The sequence below is a fragment of the Anomaloglossus baeobatrachus genome, chromosome 12, assembly GCF_048569485.1.
Source record: "Anomaloglossus baeobatrachus isolate aAnoBae1 chromosome 12, aAnoBae1.hap1, whole genome shotgun sequence".
Lineage (NCBI taxonomy): Eukaryota > Metazoa > Chordata > Amphibia > Anura > Aromobatidae > Anomaloglossus > Anomaloglossus baeobatrachus.
In genome coordinates this window covers 39,051,686-39,071,652 of record NC_134364.1, presented here as the reverse complement: position 1 = coordinate 39,071,652, position 19,967 = coordinate 39,051,686, and the positions used below count along the sequence as shown (strand labels likewise).

The following is a 19,967-nucleotide window of genomic DNA, read 5'->3' as shown; positions in this document are numbered from 1 at the left end:
GAAGGATGGGGCACATTACTATAAGATGGGGCACAATACTATAAGATGGGCAGAAGGATGGGCACATTACATTACTATAGTATGGGGACAGGGATGGGCACATTACTACATATGTGCGGTGGATGTGAGGTGATTGTGCAGTCACAGATGAGCGAAGCAGGATCACTGCTCTGTACTACCAATGATTGGAAATACAGAGCAGGGATATCTCATCTGTGCAACACAATCCCCTCACATCCACCGCACATATAATGTAGTAATGTGCCCATCTTTGCTGCATCGATGAGAGGTAAGTGCTGAGCAAAGTAGTGACAGCCAATGGCCGAGCAGGGGGTGGGGCTGGACAGTGAGGCCGGGCGGTGCAAGCTCTGACTGTGAAGTTCGGCAGTCAGGCAAGCCATGTTTGGTTGAGCTGCATGTAAACAAAGTGTGTGCAGAGAATAAAGGGATAACTCAAAAGGAACAAAAGTTAGAAAAATAAAAAAAAAAGCAATGTAGGGGTGATTTATATGACAATACAGCACAGATTATTAGCTTACAAAAAAATGTGGAGTTCATGTCGGACAACTCCTTTAAGTGTCACTCTCCTCCGAACGCAGAAGTAAGCAGTCTCTTGAGTGCCCCCTTAAGGGTCAGGAGACACCTCTCTGATCTCACACGTGTCTATGACCATCTGATCATTTAGTCAAAAATATAATGAAATAAAGGAATTTAACGGCAACTTATCAGAAGATTTCTGACCCCAAACTTCCACCAATGCCCTATATTTCTGTATTTGAAGTCTCCGTAGGGAAGACCAACCAGTGTGCTATAAGGTGGAGAGGTTAAAAAATCAAGTCATCTTGAGGACAGGTAACGCATGATACAACTGCCTAAAATCATGCCCATTTGCCCTGCTTCAGGGGGGTGAAGCCGGGTGTTATTGCCCTGACTAGTGACTATATCTGGAGCCTTTAAGATGGGATATATTATTTCTTTGTATAAGAGCCTGTGGACAATGCTATTCACAAGCCGCTGCATTTCCTTGTTCTCTAATCTGACTGATATCAGCACGATGTCCTAATTTTAGATCCACCTACTTGGAAATAAAGAATAACATATATGAAATAATGAGACTAAAGAAGGTTGGGGATGGAGACGTGTTTAGGGAAAAAGCAGCTTGGGCTCTTATTAACACTTCCGCGTCCACATTGCAAGGTGTTGATAGGTCCAAAGGGGTTATCGAGTTCTTTAAAATTGGTAACGAGAATTGCGTTAAACCTGGCCCAGTGGCTACATTAGTACTCCGCGACAGCCGGGCAGGAGCCATGCAAACTTCCTGCTACCTGCCGGCATCATGGGCACCTCTACTGATTAGTAGGACCCACGTCGTCATTGGCATCAGTCTCCTCCCGATGTGGAGCACCAGAGAACCATTATGAAATTAAGCTAAAATAGGAAATAGAACTCCATTGCTAGCTAGACATAAATATAGCAACACTCTGACCATATCAAAAATATTAACCGATAAATAGAGTCTGAATGAAAATGAATAAATGTCAAAAAACCTCTATGGTTAAAAAAATGTATAATTTTTATTTTATCATATAAATATTACTAAAAAAAATGCAAAAATTGTATTGGTGCTGGTATCCACAGATAAAAGAACCCTACCCCATAAAACAATGCAAAAAACAAACTTGTGCAATAAGGTCAATATGAATATTGAAAAAAATCAGATTATTGCCAAAATGTGGACTCCTGGGTTGAGAAAATTATATATAGAATTCTATCCAAGGAAATAATTGATAGATCTCACTAACTGGCCATAAATAGAGTTTATAAAATGCAAGTGCATCATGAAACGGGAGCTAACATATATGAAAAACCCTAATAAAAAATTACCAGTGTAAAACTGTATACACGCATATGGGATAGTAGCTCAAAAAACATTATGTCCTGACGAAGTGAGTGCGAAACGTGTGTCGAGGTGCTGGGCAGTGTGGTCTGACTCCTGCTTTGTATCTCTTGTTTCTTCTACTGGCCTCACTGTTTGCCCTGTTATTCTGGATGCTTGCATATTGATTCTACTGAATATATTGAGTGCTGTGGGTTACTTATATATGTCATATATGTTGTCATCTGATGTGTATTTTTGACTTGTATGCCTATTATACTAATGTTTTTTGAGCTACTATCCCATATGCATGTATACAGTTTTACACTGATAATTTTTGATTAGGGTTTGATTATATAATTTTCTCAACCCAGGAGTCCACATTTTGGCAATAATCTGATTTTTCAGTGCACCAGTTTGATTTTTTGCATGGTTTTATGGGGTAGGGTTATTTTATCTGTGGGTACCAGCAGCAATAAAATGTTGTAATTGTTTTGTGATATTTATATGATGAAATAAAAATTATAAATTTTGTAACCATAGAGGTTTTTTTACATTTATTCATTTTCATGCAGACTCTATCGGTTAATAAAACCATTATGAAATATTCAACTTTGCATTGGCAATACATACATTGGTTTACAATGGCAGATCTCTTCACAGATTAATCATTTTTTGTAATTTCTTGTTTTGACTCAGTCTCTTTTGGCCAATTTTCTCTAAGGCCGCTGGACCAGATTCCTTCATTTTTCTCAACTCTATTGCTTACCTTTTCTTAGGCTCTAAGGGTATGTGCCCAGGATCAGGACCGCTGTGTCTTGGACGTGGCGGGTTATGACCTGCGGGGCCGCGAGTCTCCTCCGCAGGAGACCGCAGCTGCTCGTGCCCACGATCCAGGCTCAGGCAGTTGTGGTCTCTCTCTTCTGTTCTCCCTGCGGAGGACGCTTGTGACTCCGCAGCAAAGAATGGACATGAGGCGGCTCAGAAAGGCGCTCTGCAAGTCAGTGTTTGCTGCAGAAAAAACAAACACCGTGGGCAAGAGATTTCTAGAAATCCATCCACTGTGCTTGTACTGTACTGTTTTGGACGCAGCTGAAGCATGGTGTGAAAACGGATTGTGGGCACGCAGCGTAAAAGTCAATTTTGGGTCATTTTCTCTAAAATTCGGTTCACGTGGCAGATTCCATCAAAAAGTCTAAATAAAAGCAGTATAGCATGCTGCCCCAGTCTTGACTATAAAATGATATAGACACCATGATGAAAACCCAACAGACCCATTAGAAGCATAAAAGAAAGGTCCATCGGACGCCATTGGAGTCGTTCATATAATGGGTCCACTATCATTATTCTGCTTAATTTGACAAAGCAGAACAGATCTGATGACACCAGGATTACAATGAAAGGTAACACCTCTATATACTGATAATACAAGATCCACCATTCATAACGGGCGATATAGCCACAGCTCACCTCCTCCACTCTGCACATTGACTGCTGCACAGGTCATAGAGCATATCCACAACACTTTCCCGTGGTCAGAGTGGCTTCTGTAACAAGCATACCAAGATCATAGAGCATATCCACAACACTTTCCCGTGGTCAGAGTGGCTTCTGTAAGAAGCATACCTCTGAATGTTAACATCAGCTTGGGAAAAAAAAAAAAAAAAGTTTAATAATGGACTAAAAAAAAAAAAAAAAAATTGTAAAAAATCTGTATCAAATGAATCTTGGTGCTCGGTTTCCTTTCCAGGAGGGTTGGTATACGTTAATCTGATCGTTTCACATGAGTAATCAGTTAGTTACACCGCAATCACAATATGAAGCCACGCCAAGGTGTGATCCAATACTGATTGGTAATGAGTGCTTAAGGTCATTGGATTATAATCTGCTTCAATGCACTGCACAGGTCAGGCAGGGAGCAACCCAACGAGGACTGACAGCTCAGGCAGTCAGGTACCCAACGAGGATGAACAGCTCAGGCAGTCAGCTACCCAACGAGGATGAACAGCTCAGGCAGTGAGCAACCCAACGAGAATGAACAGCTCAGGCAGTGAGCCACCCAACGAGGATTAACAGCTCAGGCAGTCAGCTACCCAACGAAAACAGACAGGTCAAACAGTCAGCTACCCAACGAGGATGAACAGGTCAGGCAGTCAGCTACCCAACGAAAGCAGATAGGTCAGGCAGTGAGCAACCCAACAAGGATGGACAGGTCAGACAGGGAGCAACCCAACGAGGACGGTCAGGTAAGGCAATGAGCAACCCAACAAGTATGGACAGGTCAGGCAGTAAGCAACCCAACGAAGATGGACAGGTCAGGCAGTAAGCAACCCAATGAGGATGGACAGGTGAGGCAGGGAGCAACCCAATGAGGATGGACAGGTGAGGCAGGGAGCAACCCAATGAGGACGGACAGGTCAGGCAGGGAGCAACCCAATGAGGACGGACAGGTCAGGCAGGGAGCAACCCAACGAGGACGGTCAGGTCAGGCAATGAGCAACCCAACGAAGATGGACAGGTCAGGCAGTAAGCAACCCAATGAGGATGGACAGGTGAGGCAGGGAGCAACCCAATGAGGATGGACAGGTGAGGCAGGGAGCAACCCAATGAGGACGGACAGGTCAGGCAGGGAGCAACCCAATGAGGACGGACAGGTCAGGCAGGGAGCAACCCAATGAGGATGGACAGGTCAGGCAGTGAGCAACCCAACGAGGACGGACAGGTCAGGCAGTGAGCAACCAAACAAGGACGGACAGGTCAGACAGTGAGCAACCCAATGAGGACAGACAGGTCAGGCAGTGAGGAACCCAACGAGGACGGACAGGTCAAGCAATGAGCAACCCATCGAGGATGGACAGGTCAGGCAGGGAGCAACCCAATGAGGACGGCGGATAGGTCAGGCAGGGAGCAGCCCAACGTAGACAAATAGGTCAGGAAGGGAGCAGCCCAATGTGGACAGACAGGTCAGGCAGTGAGAAGCCCAACAAGGAGGGTCACCACTTATCTCCTGCACTCTGATAGTCAAAATGAAAAGGATGAAACAGGAGTCATCTGCAGGGATTGACTGAAATGGCAACCAATTATCTCCTAATACAGAACCTGATACAGACTCAGTGCCTTGTTAGAGGATTAACTTAATTTCAGATTTCAAATATATAAACTAAGAAAGACGAATAAGGTCAAGTATCAGGTTCATGCTGACGTTCATCATGTTCATTTGTGATATATCTATCTTTTTATTTTGTTAAAAAGAATTTCTAGGATTTTTTTAGAAGAAGACAAATAGTAGGGAATGTTATAAAATAAAGAAATAGGGCCTGTTTCATCAAGACTGGCGTTGTTCATGATGAGGGGGTGTGCTGGAGTCAGATGCTCCTGATACAAGAGCTGCAGGTCTCCATGAATTGTGCGCGCCGTCCTACTCTAGTCCCCGAGGGAGTAAGACTAGACACACATTAAATGACTGTCGACTGAACGATAGTTACACTGACTGGCATCTTGGCCGTCTCTTCCATACACAGGAGCACTCTCTCGGATGAGTGCGCCTGTGTTCTCCTAGAGAACCGCCAAGAGCTTGTTTCTGAGAGAACAATGTGATCCGCAGTCCAAAATCAGACGGACATGATTGACTGACATCTCCCACAACGATGACAACCAAAAACAATAAAATGTCGGCTCAATCCGTCAATATCGGAGAGTTTACCCAACATTAGTACAATGTGTAGGAGGCCTTAAGAGGCAAAAGAACAGTTATTTTTCTATAACATTCCTTAATCTGCCCACTTTTGTAATATCCCAGAACACTCACTCACAAAAATTAAGCAAAATCTGTGTACACTGTGCATAGGCAGAAAGCTGCCAATCAGTGGTGGGGGCGTGGTTGGACTACATGGCAGCAGACAAAGAAGTCTGCTAGTGATAATCTCCTGCTGATAAAACAGTGATTTTATGAACACTACATGAAGCAGGCCAGTAAGTGACACATCCCTGGAATAAGGGTGTTTTGTTCCACTACATTATGTTACTCTCAGAGATTAGGTAGCAAAAATCCTGGGGACCGATTATGGGACCAGCCAAGCTGATATGCTCCCATAAGTCGGATACTAGACTCATACTTCCTATACTGTAAACAGTGATCTGTACAGTCATCTCATTGTCATCACAGACACCATTACAATGACAGGACACACCTCTACATATTATATATAACACAGGATCTAGCATTCACAATAGGTAGGAGTTCCAGCTCACCTACTCCCCCTTCCTTCATAAAAGCATTTGCCTGTCCACAGCATGCCCAGAATAGGCTTCTAAAAAAATAAACAAATCAATGACTTAAAGCCAGTCTAACAGTCCATGTGACTGCTGAAAAGGTCAGGTATTAGGAGTTTAATATCAGGCATAGTGGCCAGCTTGCATTTTTATGTTATAATATATATGTATGTGTGTATTTGTTTATGTGTGTGTGCGCATATATATTATATCTAAATTTCTGATATGAAATGGGGCATTTGGAGGAGTTGATCAATTAAGAATGAGCTGCTCAGTATTGGACGAGCCCTGCAATATTTATAAGGGCTGACGCACAGTCATATTAAGGGTCAGCGCAGTTACAGAGTGAAGAATAGAACTGGGCTTTGCTTTGCACTGATGAAGGACAAACACCCCGAACACGTGTCTGCAAATACAGTGTCTGATTTGGCTTTTATCCTAAATCATGTGCCAAGGTTCTTTAAAGAGTCACTTTTAGGATTGTAAATTCCAATAGGTGGTGCTAGCAAATCCTCTTCCTCTCTAATAAAACAATGTGCGGACGAGATTATGAAAGTGTTTTCTCACAGGATGGCATCTGATCCAGTCATTGCCTGTACATAGTAAATCGACAGGTAGCAGCAGAAGAAATGCCGGGACTGGAAACTGTCACAACCCTGTAAGATTTCCAGGATTATAGAATAAAAGGTAAGCTATACAGTGTAACATCAGCAGGACACAGAGGAGGCATCGTGAAGGAGGAAAAAGGCGAAGCGGCAACAGGCAGAACATCTCATTGATGTCCTCTAGCTGAACAGCAAGCCGAATAACGGCCTTTTAGTTTATTTTTACATCAATACCGTAAACCTCAATCCCCTCCAACTGACACGGACTTAACCTGCTATTGATCAATGCGCTATTAACAAAATCACCAGACATTTTCCAAGTCTTATACACTCAGTGTGCCTAAGTTCTTTTTTTCTATTACAAAAAGTATAAGTGTGAATAAAGCCTATGTGATTTCATGCTTGTGCACAGGACGTCGTGAAGACTTTGCCGTCTACTCTGACATCGGGCATCCCCTCTAGCTGCCGGTTTGTACAAGCAGTGGACTAAAACTAAAGCGGGCTTTACACGCAACAACATCGCTAACGAGATGTCGTTGGGATCATGGAATTCGTGACGCACATCCGGCCTCGTTAGCGCCGTCGTTGCATGCGAAACGCAGGAACGACCGTTAATAAAAATTACTTACCAAATCGTTGATCGTTGACCAGTCGTTCCTATCCAGATTATCGTTGCTGACGCAGGTTGTTCGTCGTTCCTGCGGCAGCACACATCGCTATGTGTGACACCGCAGGAACGAGGAACCTCACCTTACCTGTGGCCGCCGGCAATGAGGAAGGAAAGAGGTGGGCGGGATGTTCCGGCCCGCTCATTTCCGCCCCTCTGCTTCTATTGGGCGGCCGCTTACTGACGCCGAACGAACCGCCCCCCCCTTAGAAAGGCGACTGTTCGTCGGCCACAGAGACGTCGCTAGGCAGGTAAGTCCGTGTGACGGGTGTAAGCGATGATGTGCGCCACGGGCAGCGATTTGCCCGTGACGCATAACCGACGGGGGCGGGTGCTTTCACCAGCGACATCGCTAGCGATGTGTCTGTGTGTAAAGCGGGCTTTAGTCTGGAGTAAAAGCTGAGTATTTCAATGAAGCTATAAAGGGACTCAGTCAGCAGGGAATGACTGTTCAAACCAAGCGCAGGAGCTCAGTGCATGAAGGCAGGGCCAAACATTTAAATATCTCATATCTCCTCCCTGTTCTGACTCTATGAAGCCAGAGCTGTCAAAGAGGAGAGGGGTAGAGCCAGAGGGTAAACACGTAGGTGGGAAGGTGCACTTAATATTTGGCCCCGCCCTGATGCACCGAGCACTTTTATGGAAATCGACCAGTCATTCTGCGGAGCATTGAGCGATAAGTACGGCGAGAGATTTCACCAAGATATGGTGGCTATGGAGAAAAGATATCAAGAAAAATGGAATCCATCAATGATTGCAGATTACAGCTGGACAACTGTAAGATCATCCGATGCAGGAGAACAAGAAAGAAGCGAAAAAGAGTCGTCACTGAATGAGAACATTTTGTAGGGCAATTTCTGTAACTGTTTATAATTCGCAATAGTGTTTAGACCGGTTTTAGTTATCTGCATTGTTACCAAGTTTCCTCTAAAAATCACAAAATTGACATCAAATATTCTGCATCTTTATATTTGCAAAAACAATAATGTACCAAAGTACTGAGACTTTTATGCATTAATTATATGTAGCAGTAAAAGGAAAACTCATTGATATCAAAGAAACCTGAAACAACTAAAAAAAATCTTCATTCTCAGATTTGAATTCAGGAGGAAATCATTAAAAAATGGCCAATTTCACAACGGAACCTGGTGACATTTGAAAATATATAGAAAGACCTTATGACTCCGGAATCCCTACTGGCTCCTACTAAGCCCCAGTGATTTTCTGGTCACTGCTGAGTGATGAGAGGAGTAAAAGAGATGGTCATTTTTTTAAGCCAGAAAACTCTCCGTATCCAGACTTGGCATTCACCACAAACAAAAACTGCATCCCTTAGAATCTCCGTCAGAGGCTTCTCACCCTGCCAGACCAGTTCTCCTGTTTTGCACTGATGAGGGGAAACCACCCTGAAACATGTGTCTGGTTTGATTTCTTCTCTTAAAAGGTAAAGGATCAATATTGACTTTTAGGATCGTTATTTCCAATAGGTGGCGGTAGAGACATCTTTCTTACTCAAGAGGTGATTTGCATATTTAAAATTACAAGTACACTTTAAATCTTTCACCACATATTTTGGAATCTTCTTTTCATATGATGTCACATTCACTGCCAAACAATACTTAAAGGGAACCTATCAAGATGATTTTACTAGTTAATTTCATGGAATGGCTAAGTCCTAGTACCGCAATAAGTAGCCTGGTAGTGCATTGGGGCGTGGCAATGCACAGACACGCCCGTAATGCATTCCCAGTCTGATTTGTATGTATCCTCACAGCTTGATTTCTCAGTAGATCATTGCAAAACTAGTCTCTTATGTATTGTTCTTCTAGGACCTACACAGCCATAAAGCTACTTTCAGGAGTAAAGTCACCCGTCACTAAAGAGCCACCGCACCGATGCCGGCTAATGTGCTTCTAAGGGATATTTTCTGAAAGTTGACATTAAAAAAAAGTAACAAAAGTGATTTCTATATTGCAATTTAGCAGTGAGAAAAGCTCTTTAGAACATCATATTTTATTAATAGGGTAAGCCAGGCATTGGATATTCATTCGGCTTGATGGCAACACATAAATCCATTGCTAGAGACTTGTACCGAACCACCACGTAATACTCACTCCATCAGTCTCTGCTCATAAATATATTCATTTGTGGTTCTATTACACACTGTGGTTGTTCTTGAGACCTCAAAAACCATGATGTTAGCATTATACAACAGGACGTCTGATGGGAGACCCCTGAGATGTGGCACGGTAGGTAACGGTCGGGATCTCCAACAAAACAGGTAAATAAAAAAATCTACAACTTATACATAACTCAGAAACTGTTCATATAAAGGGTGAGAAATGATTTAACAACAACTTAAAACCACAAGCAGTGGAGCGCCTGCATGGCACCGGCATGGGTAAGCTGGGACTTGTAGTTCTCAACCCTTCATGTCCTTGCTAAACAAAAAAATGGTTACTTATAGGGGATTTCCCAAAACCAACCGTCATCACCTATGATGCCTGGTGGAGGTCCAATTGCTTTGGCCACCAATCTGGAGAACTGGGCTCTGAACTGCCACCATTGCGGCTTTGTCTATTGGACTTCTGGAGATAGCAGAGGACAGATCTCAGTCAGTTCCATAGAGCAGAGGTCCCCAACTCCAGTCCTCAAGGCCCACCAACAGTGCATGTTTTCAAGATTTCTTTAGTATTGCACAGATGATAATTTGCTCACCTGCACAGGTGATGATTCCAACACCCATGCAATGCTAAGGAAATCCTGGAAACATGCACGGTTGGTGGCCCTTGAGGACTGGAGTTGGTGACCCCTGCCATAGAGAGTGAATGGGGCAGAGGGGCAGATGCTCGACCTCGGCTATATCCAGATGGGCTCTGCAGAGCACCATTATCGGGAAGGCATGGATTACAAAGTCATACTTTTTAAAACTACCATAATATTTATGTTCTAGCAGCATATACCCTATATAACAATTTATAGGAAATATTGTGATCCAGTTAAATTTCTTTAACCCCTTCACGCCATCCAACATACATGTACGACACAAGTCATCAGCAAATATACGGAGCTAGCTCCGGGGGTGCGGCTGTACGGAGAGGGCTCCCGGGGGTGCGGCTGTACGGAGAGGGCTCCCGGGGGTGCGGCTGTACGGAGAGGGCTCCCGGGGGTGCGGCTGTACGGAGAGGGCTCCCGGGGGTGCGGCTGTACGGAGAGGGCTCCCGGGGGTGCGGCTGTACGGAGAGGGCTCCCGGGGGTGCGGCTGTACGGAGAGGGCTCCCGGGGTGCGGCTGTAGGGAGAGGACTCCCGGGGTGCGGCTGTAGGGAAGAGGGCTCCCGGGGTGCGGCTGTAGGGAGAGGGCTCCCGGGGTGCGGCTGTAGGGAGAGGGCTCCCGGGGTGCGGCTATATGGAGAAGGCTAGCGGGATGGGGGGGCTGGCCTTCCACCGTGCCCCATACTCGGCAGGGTATTACAGCCAGGACCTGCCCCTAACAATCGCGGGTGAAGTAGAGCTCGACTTGTGATTAACTGCGATTGAAAACTGACAGTGGGATTTAATGTGTGCCAGCATGGGGGCGCGCCATTCTAAGCGCCATTTGGTGCACTAGTGATATGATCGCAGGTCCCCGATGGGTTGCTATGACAGCAGGGGTTCTGGTGAAGCCCTCAGAACTTGTCATAGCAGCGCGCCTTTGAAACTTGCCTGTGCTCAGGTTTGAAAGGAGACAGTGATTTTGTGCATATAGAGAAATTGCTGTAAATAACACAAGCGATCAGACATTGGAGCTTCAAGTCTCCTAGGAGGTCTATTAAGAACAGTGAAAAGTTAAAAAAAAAAAAAAAAAAAAAAAAACGTTTTGAAAAATATGAAAAAAAAACCCAAACCAAAAATCCAGATAAAAGTTCAAATCACCCCCTTTTCGCAATTATAAATAAAGATAAAAAAAGTACATATATGTGGTATTGCTAGGTTCAGAAAGGTCCGATCTAGCAAAATATAAAATTAACATGATTGGAAAACAATGCAACTAAAAAAAAATGAATAAAAAAACAAAATTTTTTGGGTTCCTCCAATACCACAAAAAAATTGCTGTAAGAAACGATGAAAATGTCATATTTATCCAAAAATGGTATCAATAAAAATGGTCTCATTTCTCAAAAAATAAGCCATCACACGGCTCCATCAATCAAAAAATGAAAGCTTGGTAAAAGGCGACACAAGCCCAATTTTTTTTTTTTTTTTTTTTTGCAGACTTGATTTTTCTTCTACCACAAAATAAAAAAAAAAAAAAAACTGGATATGTTTGATATCACCGTAATCATACTGATGAGGAAAATCATATTGAGAGGCCATTTTTTTCATATAATGTATACCGTAAAAACAATTCCCAAAAAAAAAAGTCAGAATTGTGTTTTTGTTTTCATCTTGCCCAGTAAAAAAAACGAGCCCCCTCATATATCTCTGTGGACAGAAAAAAAAAAAGTTATGGCCCTGGGAAGAAGTGGAGGAAAAAATGAAAATGGTCAGTGTCGCAAAGGGGTTAAATAATTATGCTCAAAAGTGAAAAGCACATTGAATAATGTTTAAGGGACGCAATCATTAGAAAATGACCTACTGATTAAATCAGGTTTTTGAGCTAAATGTATTTTTTTTTTTTTATTTTGGGTCATTATTTCCCATATCACAATCTGCATTAAAAATAAAAAACAGAAATCTTCCAGTTTTCACCCTGGCCATTGGGCTTTTTTAGACTCTCACTTCCTGTTGTTTCAGGAAATAACACATGTACATAGCCACAGTGGTCAGATCCCGACCCTATCTTTAGTATTAAAGAGTCTAATGAGCGTGTGCAAAGGTCATTGTGACGGGAGGAGGAGCAGGTCAGCTGTGACATCGTCTATGGTGATTGGTGTATCATCTATGGAGGTGTTACCTGTCATTGTAATCCTGCCTATGCCAAGGAGCCTCCTAAAAAATGTTTCCAAAAGGACAGCAAGTAGGCATCTAAAGACGCCCTAGTGGCCAGTGTGAATATTGCAAGATTACTAACTTTATTTTTTTTTTTTTCAAAAAATCATAACATGAAAAAAGTGCAACTTAGTTTTTAAAAATACATGTAAAACACAAAAACCTGATTCAAACAGTAGGTGATTCTCTGATGATGGCTTCCCCTTAAGTAGCCTCCAAGCTGCTGTCCTTGATCCAAACTTATTATTAGGGTACCTTATCTACTTTAAAGGGAATCTGGCAGCAGGTTTTTGCTATGGAATCTGTAAGCAGCATATTGAAATGTCAGAGACCCGGATTCCAGCAACCTCACTAACTGGACAGCTTGGTGTAATCTGGCTGGAATCTTTATTGCTCAAATTGCTGAGCTGTGTGTAACCCCGCCCACACCACTGATTGGCAGCTGCCTGTGTGCACTGTACATTGTCAACAAGCTGCTAATCAGTGGTAAGGGCAAGGGTCACACAGATTAGCTTGACTGACACGGATGACAAAACCTAGTCCTATAGTGATAATCTCCTGCTGATAAAATAATGATTGCATTGAAACTACAGCACTCAGCCCAGTAAGTCACACATCCCAGGTATCAGGGTGTCAACAACTACATTTTGCTGCTCTCACACTAAACACAAATAACTTGCAGAAAGATTTCCTTTAACGTGTAAACTACATATCCAGGTCATAAGCAGGTTTCTGTCGGCTGTAAGATGAACAGACGCGAGTCTGTGCTGTTTAGAATCCCATCCTGATGGTCTTTTATATTCATGGCCTCGGTCTCTCTCTTCCCCCTGATGAAGCTGTCATGTTTACAAACACTGTGAAACGTACGTAGGGGAGTTTGGCTGTAGGATAATTGTGACACTGACTGGTTGGTCCCTGTTTAACCATTGCGCCACATATACACTGGTAGGTACCATGGGAATACATTTTTTTTCTCCCTTAAACTGGTTTGTGGCTCATGTCTGTAAATTTTCTCAGGATCCACCATTATGCTTTCCACCATTTTTTCACTTTTTTACGGGACATTTTTTTAGTGCATGCCCTTTACTAATCTGCATTATGTTTTTGATGGGCAAAGGTGCAATATCCCATTAATGTGAATTTGTGCATACGTGCATTTTACGGTCTGTGTTTTCAGCCTTACCTAAGTCTTTTTATTTTCTTTTTCTGTACTATTGGTATTTTAATTGTCCCCTTTGTTGTTGAATAAAATCATTTTTTTGCACAATATACTCTATTCCTCCTGTTTATTGCATGTCTGTCTTTTTGAGTATGTGCGCCCCCCTTCCCATTACACATTGTGTATGGTGGTGTTATCTTCTTAAATCCTGCTGGATATTAGCATTTACTTTTATAGTCATACTTTCAAGGACCACCCCCCCTTTTTCAAAATCATGCTTCACTACCTTCCCTTGAATGGGTGTGAACACATGGCTAAATCTGATGACTGAGCAGTTGGCATGCCTCTGATGTGATCCAGCCGTCCCTGTGCGGTGGTCCATTTCACTCTCCACTCAGCCACAGTCAGGTTTGGTTGCTGTCCTGGTTCTGAACACTCTGTTTCTGTGTCCATTGCCTTTCTGCCAACAAGTGTTTCCAATGCTGTTATTCAGTCTGCCTTATCACCTGGTGAGAGTAAAGCTTCCCTAGGCTTCCCTTTCCCGCTGGTGATATTTCTAAAGTGGACCCTGCTTGGAACTACAGCCTGTCTGCCTTTTGTTTCTCCTGGAACATTACTACTTTTGGTTTACTTTATTTTTTTATCTGCACGTTCCCCTGAATTCTTTACGGGTACGTAGAACCTTCCATAGCCCCTTAGGAAGCAAAGGTCAGAGTGGTCATCTGAGCAGGGTGGATAAAAATCTTGATTTTTTTAAAAAAATCAAAAAAATCAGATTTTTTTTATTTAAATCAGATTTTTTTGATTTAAATCATTTGATTTAAATCAGATTTTTTAATCAAGTTGTACACAAGCAAAACTTTGTCTTTTTGCAAATCTAATTGTTTTACACAAATAAAAATATTAAAACAGTTGATTATGAAACCTAATAATTTTTATTTGCACTATTAAACACTCAGAATTGAACTACAGAGAGTAAGTACTTTTTAACAATAGCCTATCTCTAACGTTTGAAGTAAGCAAACATCTTCAGTGAATACATCAGTCCTTTAAGCCTACTGTTTATTTAGGACTTTTAATAGGAAAACCAGTTGTCCTGCTTTAGCAGTTCCTAAGCGGTTTCGGACTGTTGTGTGCACAAAACCAAATGAAGAAAACAATCTCTCTACTCCTGCGGATGAAGCCGATGCAGTCAGTAGCTGAGTAGCTAGATTTATTATCTTTGCTGGAAGAACAAGTGATTGCGACTTCCACCAGTCCAGTGGTTTTAGTTCATTAACGACGTTATCTGCAAACATGTATTTTTGAAATGGTGCAGATTCACACTTCAATTTCAGCACAGTTGCCACAATGTCATGGTTAGTATTGGCGAGCCACTCCATTGCAGAGTTGATTTCCGCCTCAGATAATTTTTTCCCTCTGTAGATAGGATGCAAGATATTGGCTAAATAGTGTTCTTCTTTTAATGCTTGGTCCTTGCGGTGCTGTATTGCAACCTTTACATTGTTTGAGAGGTTCAAGAGATCTAGAGAACCTTCTAAATCTTTCCAAACTTCTGTGGCATCAGCTATGGTTGCAGTATCTTTCTGCATTTTATCCAACGCAATCGATATTGGCTTTAACCTTTCCAAAAGGTCCTCGGCATTTCTCTTCACACCAAGATTTAATACTTTGCTTCGTATATTAGCATCAATTTTATCCCGATGTGTTTCGCAAATGGACAGTAATTTTGACCAGTTGTTAATAAACAGTTCCAAGCAGTCAGCCAAGGTATTCCATCTAACATCTTGTGGTAGAACCAACTTCAGTCCTCCCATTTCCTTGTAGGTTGCATGTGCAAAATGATTATTGCGGAAATATTTAACAATTTCTACAACATGTTCCTTGACACCCAAAATATGCAGGTCTTTTGCCAAAAGATGCAACAAATGGGCAGAACAACCGTATGTAATGACATTTGTGTCATCCTGTGCCAGTTCCGCTCGCATTTTTGCCACATTGCTTGCGTTATCAGTAACTAAGCTCCTTACTTTACATCCAAACTGTTCTTAGCATTGGTGAATTGAGTTCTTAGCAATTTCAAGTAAATATTCAGCAGTATGTGAATTTCCAGATGTGTCGATTGTGTCTGTAAGGTAAGTTTCACCATCTTCTGTTGTAACACAAGTGCAAATTATGGGGTCGTTGTGGATGTTGCTCCAACCATCCAAGCTCATGTTAACAACCTTGTCTTTCAAATATTTTGTACAAGCCGCTCTTTCTATGTCGTATACAGCCTGAAGATGTTTTCCTGAGATATCAAATCTACTTGGTGGTTTGTAGCCTGGTCTAATTCCTTCGATCATTTGTACAAACAATGGGTGCTCAACTAGTCGGAAAGAAGAATTGGTTGCAAATATGAATTTAGCAATTAATTCATCAAAATGTTCTTTCTGGCTCGTCGTAGTCTTTAAGATGAATTTTTCTAAACTTTGTTGCACGCAAAGTTTTTTTTTGGGCTGCTTTGTTGAAGTTGTACCCAGATATTGATTGTCACGTGCAGCACAAGCCATATTTGACCCTGAAAGCACAGAAATTAAAAATATAAATCGACTGCGTATTTGAAGAAATATAACGAAAATATTGAAACAAACTTTTTGAACAATGTAATGGTCCTCGTCCTATAAGGGCTGTCTCAAAAGTTATGCTACTCAAGTTTTCCGGTGAGGTTGCTGTAATACTGGTAACTAATATCAGAGCCTCAGCAACTGAAAAAAATTATGTCACAAAAGTTTTAAAAATGTTTTTTTTTTAAAATGGTCAATTTGGCAGACTTCAAAAGTGAATTGCAGCCTACAATAAAAAAAAATAAGCGTATACACACTTTATTTTTACTTAAAGGACATGTGCACCTTTTATTTTTTAAGGTGCAGCCAGTCACAGTGTGCACATGTCCTCCCCCCGCAGCTCTCTTACCTCCGATGTCAGCACTGCGGGGATCCGTGGCTTCGTTCTGCCCGTCCGCGAGCGCGCCTCTATTCATTTCAATGGAGCGTGCGGCCCGCTGACGTCACGCCGCTGGATCACTGCGAGTAGGCCGCAACCGGAGGACGGGAGGCGGACGGTCAAAACGAAGCCACGGATCTCAGCGCTGCGGGGATCAGAGGTAAGAGCGCTGCGGGGGGGGGGGGGGACATGTGCACCTTAAAAAAATAAAGGTGCACATGTCCTTTAGCGTTAATTTTCTGTGAAATATTGCCTTAACATAAATTTAAATTCTATACTCCAGAACTACCAGTGCTAGAAATTTTTCTTTTCATAGACTTTAACCATCCCAGTAAAATGTCTGTTAAAAAAATAGGTTGTAAATTAATTGCCAGACTTACCACTAGTACTAGGCTCCTGGTGCATAAGAAGCTGTGGGGGTTCATTGACATTAGTTGTATCACTATCAACATCTTCATTTCCCTTCTGGTTGCAGTTTTCATAATGTGATTTCAAACGGCAAACAAGTCCTTGGATATCCTTTTGACAGTATTTGCACTTTGCTCTTGCACCTTTCTTTCCAAGATCTGCTGCTGGCATCTCAACAAAATGAACCCAAATAGGGTCTCTCTTACGACCTGCTGCCATGGCAGGCTCACACAGATCACTTATGAAGTTTGATTGTTACTACAGCCTGAGCCAAGCACTGCTGATGTTACTACAGCCTGAGCCAAGTACTGCTGACTATCCAACAAGTTTGGGCATGTCAACTGAATGCAGGGAAAAAGAAACTAAACCAAAACTGAAACCAAGCTAGAAGTGTGGAATTAAAGGGGCAGTATGAACAAAATGTGGAGGCTATTAATAGTTTATACAATTAAGACATGCTGCTTTTAAACACCTACCTATTGCCATATAGTAAAACAAAAAAGATTTTTACTTACTTTGGGGTCCCCCCCTCACCCTGGCGTTAGATCGTTGCCCCTAGTTTCGTCCGTGTAACTATGGGCGCACATGCACACTGCTCTCACTTCTCATTTTAATCGTGATTTATATTAAAAAAAAAACCTTTTGATTTAAATCAGTGATTTAAATCATGATTAAAATCATGATTTAAATCGATCCGATTTAAATAGAAAAAAATCTTTTGATTTAAATCGTGATTTAAATCATGATTTAAATCGGCGTGATTTAAATCAATCCACCCTGCATCTGAGTCATCCAGTTAGGGTTGTTTCAGTCTGTGCAGGGGCATTTAGGGACTCTGTAGCTGAGACCTCTAGTCTGTAGAAGAAATGGGTGGGTCCGGTGTAGTAGTTTTAAGCTAGACCATATTTTATGTTGTACTCCACATGTGCACGTGTGTATAATAGCAACTCTGCGTCACTTTCCAGATGTGCAAAAGGTTTTAAGACCGAGCAGGAGATCTGGAAAGTCTCTTTGGTATTTTGAAAATCTTGCCTTTAGAAGTAATGTTATGTGCAAGGGTTCATGGAGAAACACGGACCTAAGTCCCTTCGTACACCTTAGCTATCTTTCAGCATACCGATCAGTTCAACAACTACCGTATCTTTGCCATACACAGGAAAGATCAGATGATGGATCATCTCTTACTGAAGCAAAAAAGAATCAGAGGTCCAAAATCAGCCAGGCTGGATGCTCCTGAACCCTGACATCTGTCGGGGGCCCCGATACGTATTTAGGCTACTTTACACACAACGGTATTGCTAGCGATCTCGTTAGCGATGTGACACGCCCAGATCGTTGTTACGAGTTCCCGAGATCGCTCATAGGTCATTTTGTAGCGGTCACACGTACCCGTCTCACAAACGACGCTACATCGTTCAGCGATATATTGTTTGACCAAGGCGGCCGTGTGGATGTTGTTCGTCGTTGGCAGGGTGTCAAACGTAGCAATATGTCTGCTGCGTTCCAAACGACGAACAATATTTTGAAACTGAACGACGTGTCAACGATCAACGATTTTCACCCTATTTGCGATCGTTCGGAGACGTACGTAGGTGTCACACGCAACGACGTCGCTAACGATGACGGAAGTGCGTCACGAAAACCGTGACCCCGTCAGATAAATCGTAGCGTGTAAAGCGGCCTTTAGACTTGGCCAAATTCATTGACATCAGCGGGTTTATCTGACATTTGCCATTGGTGGATTTTAATAGCAACTTTTGCTATTTTACTCAACAAAGCCACAATGTCTGCACCCATCACTGTTTCGGGGAGATTTATTTAGTAGCTGGGGTTGCATGGTAACATCTGGCAGGAGATAACTACAGCAGCGAAAAATATGTAGTCATCGCTTCCATTCATTTGCATAGCTTTAAAAGCAAATCACAATTTATAGCTGTGACTTCACCATTCTGGAAATGCGGCTGCTAACCCTGCATAGCAACAAGGACGCGTCTATAAATACCCGGCCAACGTTTTTCCATACAAATGAGATTCAGTTTGTTCTTAGTGTTTTTTTCCCTGCAAGTTAAGAGTCACCGGCTTTTTCTATATGTTCTCCTTATACAGCAAAGAGCAAAACTACATTATATTAGGCATTATAAGGCTATGTTCACACACTGCATATTTTCTAACCACAAAGAGGCAGCGTTCTTGGCCCCAAAAAATATGCACCCACGGCAAAAACGCATCAAAAACCGCATGCATTTTTTAATGCGTCTTTACCGCATTTTGCCCAAAGTGTTTTTCAAATCAAATCTATTCCCCTCAAAAACACAAAAATAATTGACATGCTGCATCTTGGGTGTATCTTGAAAAACCCAGCCAAGATGCAGCTTAAAAAAAAAAAAAAAAAAAAAAAAAGATGCACTGTGTAGACAGCAGAAAAGAAATCTCCGACTTTGCTGGGGGAAGGAAATGCACACCAAAAATGCAGCAAAAGATGCCCTCTGTGAACATAGCCTAATTTAAAGAATGGCATCAAGTGATCCATCCTATTCCATATATCATCAGACCTAGGATGGTGGAGGGTCAGCGAGGTATCCTGAAGGCCACAACCACTGACTAGAACAATGTGGATGATTCCGAAAAAAAAAAACACCTGAAAACCTTGATCCACTGCGTTTCTAAGCCTTCTGGAGCTTGGGATGGCACTTGTCTCTTGTCAAAAAAGGCTGGTGGGGAGGGCCAGCGCCAGCGGGGAGAGCCAGCGCCAGCAGGGAGAGCCAGCGCCCGCGGGGAGAGCCAGCGCCCGCGGGGAGAGCCAGCGCCCGCGGGGAGAGGAAGAGCCATGTCTGCAGCAGCATGCACATGAAGAAGTGTAGCTCTGGTGACTGGTTAATGGAGTCCCGCTCACGAACAGCAACCCACGCCCAACAGTTTCCAGATGCAGAAAATGAGATTTTGACCTAACATCACACGAAGTCTGAGATCATATGACCATGGGAAGGTTATCGAAGGATCTGACAAACCATGGCATCTAGTAGAGA

At 42.6% G+C, this 19,967-nt stretch overlaps 1 protein-coding gene across 5 annotated transcripts in view; it reads right to left on the bottom strand.

Moving 5' to 3' along the window:
• The window catches only part of SIPA1L1 (signal induced proliferation associated 1 like 1), a 280,267-nt gene that overhangs the window by 135,965 nt on the left and 124,335 nt on the right, over positions 1–19,967 (bottom strand). The window lies entirely within an intron of this gene.